Source organism: Petaurus breviceps, unplaced genomic scaffold, assembly GCF_028583685.1.
Source record: "Petaurus breviceps papuanus isolate PSGF00001 unplaced genomic scaffold, PetGlider_PUasm1.0 40, whole genome shotgun sequence".
NCBI classification, from domain to species: Eukaryota; Metazoa; Chordata; class Mammalia; order Diprotodontia; family Petauridae; genus Petaurus; species Petaurus breviceps.
The window spans coordinates 6912892-6921970 of NW_027186315.1; the positions used below are offsets into that span (position 1 = coordinate 6912892).

The following is a 9079-nucleotide window of genomic DNA, read 5'->3' on the forward strand; positions in this document are numbered from 1 at the left end:
AGAGAGAGAGAGAGAGAGAGAGAGAGAGAGAGAGAGAGAGAGAGAGATGGGTATTTTTTGTGGCAAAGAACTATCAATTGTTTTTTACATAAATTATGGCATACACATGTAATAGACAACTCTGATAGAATGAATGGAATAACAGAAATCTCCAGATGTTTATATATTGATGAAGAGTGAAATGAGAGAACAAAAAGATTCACTAACAAAACTGTAAATACAATTTTGAAATACATATGAATACTTAATAGTGAAATGACCAAGCACAGTTTGAAATGGCCTAAGTGGAAGAATTTTATCCACTTCTTAACATAGATGTGATGGACTCAATCTAAATTTGCATAATTCAACATATATTTTTGGATATGCATAATATAACGATTTGCTTTGTTTGAGTATACATACTTGTCACAGCATTTCCTTCCCTTTAAATTGAGAGATTGGGAAGATTGGGAGAGAAAATAAATGTAAGAAAATTGAGAAATTTAAATGAAAAAGAGTTAATCATAGAAACAAAAGATGTTTGTTACTCAGCAGGAAGCCTCAATTGATATTAGGTAACATAAATGTGTGCATATGATCACATCACTTTATCACAGCTCAGCTTCAGTAGGAATGGTAAAGGTAGATGGTGTTAGCCAGGGTTATTATTTGGTAAGATGTGACTGACTACAGTAAAAGTGGCCAAAGATTTCTAGGTTAGCTATAGTTTATATTTGAATTATTCAACTTTTCCCCTTTAAAAATGAGAGAAATAATGCTAGAGAAAGAGAACAGAGAAAGGTTGAGGGACTGGTGGTCCTTGTAAGGAAAAAAAAAACATAACACTACATATAAGAGGAAGAGATTGAGACATAGCTGACTATGGTCAGAGAAAGGAATTTCAGAATAATGGATCATGCAGTTCGAACAATTAGGAATGGTGATCAGATCAAGGGCACTCTAGTGTGTGCCAGAGATGGAGTAAATATGGGAGCCATGGAAGTTAAAGAGTTTGGTAAACTGGATAAAAAAAATTTGAGAATGTATATATATACATATATGTATATATATATGTGTGTATATATATGTACACACATATACTCACATATATTTATACATATGTGTGTATAAAACTGTGTGAATACAGGTACATATATATTATACACATATTGAATTTCCTATTGATAAGAACAAGAGAGTTTTGTTGAGAGGAAAAGAGTGATTCAGGTAACAAACTATTGACAAAGGAGGGAAAATGACCTGGAGGTTGGTAGATGAGGAATTAGACCTCAACAGAAGAGCTGTTAGCGAGTATTAGGTGGCAAAATGACAGTCTGGCAGTGAGAAAGTGAGAAATGGGGAATACGTCTATTTTATTTTTTTTACTAGAATGGATGGTGTTTTCAGTGAAATAACATCTAGTATTCGGAAAAGTTCTTCAGATATATAAAGAGAGAAAGGTTTTTAAGGGTGGAAGAATAAAGAATTGTAACAGAAAGGTAGACTTTTAACAAAGGAGCAGAAATTCTTGAAGGTGCAATGAAATGAGAGAAGAAAAGCAGATATGGACTAGGAAACGGTAGACATAAGAGAATTAGGGTAAGAAGACAAAATTATTGCCTCAGGAGATGATAATTCTGAATCTTGGGAATAGAAGGAGTCAAATATGAAAATGTTTTAGTCACTGCATGGAGAACAACCAGTTTATAGGGGCCTCTATTCTGGGGAGTTCTGGATAAATGAGCATAGTCAGTTCCAGCTATTTTTTCCCCCTCTAACTTATAGAGGTTCAGGATCTTTTAGGCTGAAAAACATACTAGCATGTTTTAGTTATGTTCTAAGATCATGACAGTGGTGGAAGAATAGGGTACTAATTAGTGGCATGAGAGTTGAGCTGAACTTACCCCACACTTCCATGCCCCCCTCCAAAAAAATCCCCTGTACACATCCTCCCCACCAGATAACTCAGTCCTAAAAGCTATTCTCCCCCACCCCCATCCCCATCTCAGCCTCTGCCCCCCCCCATACTTTCTTACACTGAGGCTTTAGATTTGTGATGTGCAAGGATTTCTTTCCCATCAGGTAATTTTCCCTGAGTGTCTAGGTGCTAAGGTAAGACTCCTGATCATACTGAGTTTGCTTTAAGGTAGAAACCAAGGCAAAAATTTGAATATGATAAAACACCAGGCATATATGTTGTCTAAGAAGCTGAAGACTGAGAGGGATGGAACACCTGTTTAGGACTGTTCAGCTCTTCACTTCTATATGTGTCTGTCTATGACTGTATATAACTTAATTTTTAATTCAAATAAGCAATATATTTTTCAGCCACTACAACTCTTTTAGAACTTGTTCTAGAGGAATTATGATGGACATCTATGGAGTATCCACATTCATGAAATCATATTTCTTCAAGTATTGAAAAAGAACATATAATCATGAGCTTTGCATACATAGGAAATACATGGCATAAATGTATAATCTATTATTCTAAAATATTTTCCATTAGTATTTCAAATATGTTTATCAAAAATAAATTTCTATTAAGTGCTTAGTGTTATATTACTCTTAGGAACAAAACTCATACCATGTTTCCCCGATAATAAGACCTATCCTGAAAATAAGCCCTCCCCTTACTGTGTAAGATTCCTCTAAAATAAGCCCTCCCCAGAAAATAAGCCCTATTGAGATTGCTACTGTAGTGAAGGTGATCCCCTGTGCTACAGGCTACATTACGGTACCCTCTGTATGCACCGTCCCTTCCCTCCCCCCCCGTGAAACGCACGCCACGCTCCGAGCTGCATCCTATCAGAGCTGCAGCAGTGAGCGCGTCATCCTGTTCTTTATTGAATTCATTATTGAATAAAGGTACATTTTTTGTTCACATTTACCTGTTTATTACAATTGCTGTCAATGTTCATTAAAATAAGCCCTCCCCTGAAAATAAGCCCTCTGGTGTTTTTCTGTCCAAAAAAATTAATAAGACAGTGTCTTATTATCGGGGAAACACGGTACCTCTGGGGATAATAAGTATTTTCCTTTATTTGAATTTAAATGAGGTTTCTTTTTGGATCCTGGAGTGATTATATTTGCCCTATAAATTTCTTAGTTGCCCTAAATTGTCTAGATTGTTAAGCAAATTTTGTATGATGATTGACTACAGAAGACAAATTGTTCTTGAGAAATTTTGGAAAAATAGCAATGGAAAGCTCTTCCATTTTAGGAGTTATTCCTGGATGATGTTAGCAAGCTGCCCCTCTGGGAAAAAAAAAAACAAAACCTGTATAGGCATCCTGAGAAATTAACAACTGGCAACATATTTATTGCCTTTTCCTAATCAAAGAAGTATAAAATCTGTAAGTGCAGAGGAAGGTACACAATGAGCTTTCTTTTTTATGACTTTTATTTTTGTATTTAATTCAGGAAGACTTTGAGATTCATCCTCACCATTATAGGCTTACTTGCTCACTCAGTTGTGAATTGTTTGAATTTTTAGTACATTTTCAAATAGTTTCCTAATATTTATAGATATGCCTTTTGGTACCATTGGTTAAGTTAATCTTTCAAACTTCAATCAAGTGCTATTTTTACCATCTAGAACAGTAACTGAAGATTCCTCCTCCCTGTTCCTTAAGGAGCAAGGGTCAACCACAACCTATTAACACAGGCTCACACCTCAAGTTTTATATCAGCTCCTCCTAAAATATCACAGTTGAAGAACTCATGACTAAATGTCCCTGCCAATCCTGAAGGAAAAGCAAGATTACTTCAATGTAGGTTCAAGCCCTTTAATTGTGCAGATGAACACTAGAGATAAGGAATATATAACTTTTTAATTAGTAATACTTTTTTTTTGACATTGAAATGAAGAAAAATTGACCCTTTCTTGCATACAAAAACCAGGGCACCAAGACAACCTTCTGTGAAAGAAGTGTTTTAAAATAAGCATGTTTTATTTTAAATAAATCCTCCAGCATTAAATGAAAAGAGTTCATATTCTTCCCCTGAGAAGAAGGGTGTGTAAACAATCTACTTGTCAAATACATCTGTGAAGTTCAGCAACAATCCCTTATAGGAAAGGATATTTCCACACTGGTGGCTGAAAGGACATTTTTGTTTCAAAATGCACTTTCTTCTTCGTCTTGTTTCTCTCTTGACTCTACCCAGACTTTATTAATAGTTCTCTTCATCCCATCATCTCCATCTTCATAAATTTTCTTCAGAACATTCATCAGCCCCTCACTAGGATCTGCTCATTATCAAAGTAAGATTTTTTCCTTCTCTTTGCCTTCTTTCTCCACCTGGGTCAGGTAACCCGATTTCTGTCCCTGCTTCTTTTTGCACAATACAAGAACTCTGTCAGTCTTGATCTTTCTTAAACTACCTTTCTAGAGAGATGAGCTGCAAGAGGTTGTTTTACCGTCCCAGACTAGTTATTCCCGTTAAGGTTATTTAGAAGAACCTCAAATGACCTTTCCATGAACTGCATCTGTGAAATCTCTGTGGGGATTTGTGCTGATGTAGATTTTCACATATTTATTTGACTGATCTTATCCATAAATGCTGACTTTCACGATGCACTCACCTGGAATGGGTGTAACCACAGCTGCTGGTTTCTCATTCTCAGAGGTTTTCCTTTTTCCTGTGCCTTATGCTTTGTCTTGCGCTTGATTTCTTTCTTCATCATGGTGTTTTCTGCTGTTGGGGTATCACATACTCTTTTCCTCCTTTCCCAGCAACTCCTTAACTTCTTCCAGGTCTTTCCTTAGCTCCTCCTCTGAGGGCAGCGGCCATGGCTGGCCACCACCTCCAGCTCTAAGGTGAACTGTGATCATGCAGAGGGGAGGCCCAGGAATCCCACACGGGAAGCACACCGCTTCTAGAGCGCTGAACACAGTGCGGGTGTGCAGGGATCAGAGGTTCCCAGGACTCCCTCTAGGTGCTCGGGCCCAGAACTCTCAGTGAAACGTGCCTGCCTAGGGAGAAGAGACCGCCCCGCCCTCCATGGCCCTTCCCTTCCGCTAACCTAGAGGCCTCTGGAACGGTGCAGAGCCACCCACATGGAGTCTCCAGCAAAACCTCAAAAATAGTGCCTTCTCCATCAGATAATAACTCCCAGATCCAAGCTTCCTTATTCCAGTGAGTTATCTGAAAGTAGGAGAAACATTAAAAATATTTTGTAGGGAAAGACAACTATCACTACTATTTTACCATGGTAAAAATAATACAGCATGTGTGTGCACCATATTTAATTTTTAATCTGTTTGTAAGCATACCTTATTATTATTTTGTGCCTTTTGGAGGGCAATTGGGGTTAAGTGACTTGCCCAGGGTCACATGGCTGGTTTTTGTGTTAAGTGTCTGAGGCCGAATCAGAACCCAGGTCCTCCTGACTCTAGGGCTGGTGCTCTATTCACTGTGCCATCTAGATGCCCCTGTAAGCATACCTTATGAAGGCAAAAATGCTCTTCTTGGCTTTTTTTTTTTTGGGGGGCAATTGGGGTTAAGTGACTTGCCTAAGGTCACACAGCTAGTTTTTGTGTTAAGTGTCTGAGGCCGGATTTGAACTCAGGTCCTCCTGACTCCAGGGCTGGTGCTCTATTCACTGCTCCACCTAGCCACCCCTAAAAATGGTCTTCTTAACAATTTATTTTGTTGAAAGCTATCACTTTAATTAAACCCTTTATAAGGGTTTAGAAGTACCTTCCATGTTTTTTCATAGAAATGTTGAATGTGTCCATCCACCAGAAGGAGGGAAAGGAAGAGTTTATTGGTGCCCTCTGGAAACAGGGGAGAAGGATGTGTCTGTGTGTATCTATATCTCACTGGAAATATTTGAATTGAATATATTTAAAAGTACAAAGTAAAAAAATAAGCAGAAATTTAGAGGAGTTGTTAAGTTCTGGACATTACAGGAACCAAAACACATGTTGAAATAAAACAACAGACTTTAATTTTGAAAGGCTAAAATATACACTTGTGTATACATATATATATATATATATACATATCTACATAAGTTTGTAAATGTACATGTATGCATATATGTGCATATATACATATGTAAACATATTTCAATAACTATATTTCTAACTAGAATGAAAATGCTTTTAAATCAGATTGTAAATTTTGCATGTTTAGAGTAAATCTAAATGCTGTATTATATTTTATAAGCTAAAAATGTTGCAAAAAGTTTTAATTATAATATAATTAATCTACAACATTCTGATGTTTTGTTTTATTTTCTGCTTCCCTTCTTAATTAAACTGCTTTTAATGGCTATTTAAGAAAAAAAAATCCATGTCAGAGCATTTACTTTATTAAGCAAAATAGTATTTGAACAGTGTAAACCTTGAAACGTGCCTAACATATGCCTAATTGCTGTAATGCTGTTAAAGTTGTTCATTAGGAAAAATAATAATGCAATCACAATCAACAACTAATTATACCAGAGAAAAATAGTGGTAAATAAGACAAGTGCCTGGGTTCATTCATTGATATGTTGAGGGACAACAAAACTGTGTTTTAGAATTGATTTCTAGAGGGATAGAAAGAGGCATAGTGTGTGAATATGAAGTCTTATTATACACGTTTAAAGAAATCATTTCTCCTCAGCATCCACAAAATTTATTATTATTCCCAATGTCACAGCCATTTCTGGATACCCTTGACTCCTTTCACCCTATTTCACCCTACCCTTTTCATTAGCAAAGAAAACTAGTTAAAAAAAATATTACAGATACATCTGACAGTGTATGAAAAAAAAATCTGCACCCCTAGTTTCCCTGTATGCACATGTGCACCTCCTAGTCCCCATCTATCTTCACAAAATATATGGAGGTAAGGAGTAGGAAAGCCTTGCCTGCACAATACATTTTCCTGAAATGATATCTATAAGAGACACCTTTTCCATAGACAAATATTTCAGGAGTCTGGTCAAGCAGTTATAGTCGGTTAAATTTTTCAAGTCTGGTTTTCTTCTCACTTAGCCCTCACCCCAAACCTCTACACTTGGCTCCAGATGTTAAGAATGAGTATCTCTAACATTAATTAGATACAAGTTGTACAAACTGCACATAGGATTGAGTTTTGCAACAAAAGCACTCTGAATGATAGATGATTGAGGGTCCAGTCCCAGGAGGCAGTTCAATCCCCTCACCAACGAAATCCTGCCTTTGAATATCAGGCAGGATCAAGGATTTGTCATCTTTTCTTCAAAAGGATGTACGACTCTCTTCCCCTAAATGCCCTGCCCTGACACATCTTTGCTCACAAAATGATAATTAAATCAGCAAGACAGTTGCCACTGTGAATGATGTGAAAATATACTATCTTGTGACTTCCCACAAAACACCTGTGATTCAGGATTCTTAGAAAAGTGACCATTCACAAGTTCTTTCCTTGATTTACTGCTTCCCACCCCTTCACAAGTCTTAAAATCTTTCTGTGTTCCTTTCCAAGTCTCCTTCATCTTCCATTATTCCACATCTAAATCTCCATGTAATTGTTGAACATTAAAAATAAAACAAAATAAAAAATAAACTGGTCTTTTCATTAGGCCTCTTAGTCTTAATGCTCCTTTTAGTTCTTTGTAATCATGGAAACCTGCCTTCTTTCCCAAAAGAGAAGACCTATGGTCACCTAATCTAATATTAAGTGCACTTCCCCTCATAGCAGCACCACACCCAATGAGCCAGAAGTACCAGTAGGCAAGTTTCCTGCTCCTCACTATAGCTTTAAGATTCTTCCTCTTGTATTATAACCAGTAACCTCACCCCCTTGAAGCTATACTCTATTTCAGATAGATCATCTTACCTAGATATTGGTGTAAGGTCCTAAAGTTCAACAAACCATCTCTATCCTTTCTAAAAGGGCTCAGGTCCTGGGTCTCAGTTTTCTTGATATATATAGGGGTGGAGAACCTGTGACCTTGTGGCCATATGTGGCCTTCTAGATCCTTGGGTGTGACATTTTGACCCAGTCCAAGTTTTACAGAACAAATACTTTTATTAAGGGAATTGGTTCTGTGAAGTTCAGATTCAGTCAGAGGGTCTCACTTGAGGACTTAGAGGGCTGCATGTGGCCTTGAGACTGCAGGTTCCCCTGAACAGCATTTGAAACTCTTCACTATTTCCCCCAAGATACATTGTTTACTCTTTTGGTTTCATTGTGCTCTTTTCTCATAATTTATTTTGTTTTCCTTTTCTACCTTGCCATTTATTTTCTGTATCTTCTTTATAGGGTCACCATCTCTCTGCATGGAGATACTCCAATATTTTGGCTTTTTCTACTTTACACTCTTTCCTCTTCTATGATCTCATCTAGTCCCATATGTTCAACAATTATTTCTATGCCATTCATTATAGCAAAGACAATAACATGCTTAGAGTATCTAGGTTTTCCCATCACTATCATTCCCTATTCTTCATTTCAAATATCCTGTAGATTCAGCTAGTTGCTAAATCTTGTGGATTCTAGCTCGACACTAAATCTCATTTTTTATTCCTTTTCCCTCCTATCTTCATGGTCCAAGTTTAGGCCCTCATCACCTCTTGTCTTGTCTAGTCTATAAAAATAGCCACCTAATTGGTCTTCTTGTTTCTTGTTTCTCCCCTCTCTTATCCATCTTTTGTACAGCTACCAAAGTGCAACATGACTAAGGCATTTTGATGATGGTGATGATGATGGTAGCTAGCATTTATATAATATATACTATATGCCAAGCATTGCATTAAGGTCATTAATATATAGAGACTTTCTATTGTCTCTAGGATATAATTAAGAAAAACAAACCTCCAGTGTTTGACTTTTAAAGTCATTCACATTAGGGGTTCAGCCTAGTATCTTTATTATTTTCCTAAGAATAATCACTCCATATCTTCTCTTCCCTTTAATAGAATTGCAAAACAACAACAATAACAACAATAGCAACAAACCAGAAATAGCATTTCAAGTAGATCTTATATAAAACAATGTATAAAATTAAGTGACATAGGTGAGCCTAGCATATTTTTTATTGGACAGTTAAACAGGGATTATAGGAATCATTCATTGATTCCAGCTTTTTAGTCCTTTCAGATGAGAAGGGATCATGAAG

At 36.7% G+C, this 9079-nt stretch overlaps 1 pseudogene; it reads right to left on the reverse strand.

Moving 5' to 3' along the window:
- Window positions 1-4100: 4100 nt before the first annotated feature.
- Window positions 4101-4817, reverse strand: LOC138170924 (calcyclin-binding protein pseudogene; annotated as a pseudogene).
- Window positions 4818-9079: the final 4262 nt, after the last annotated feature.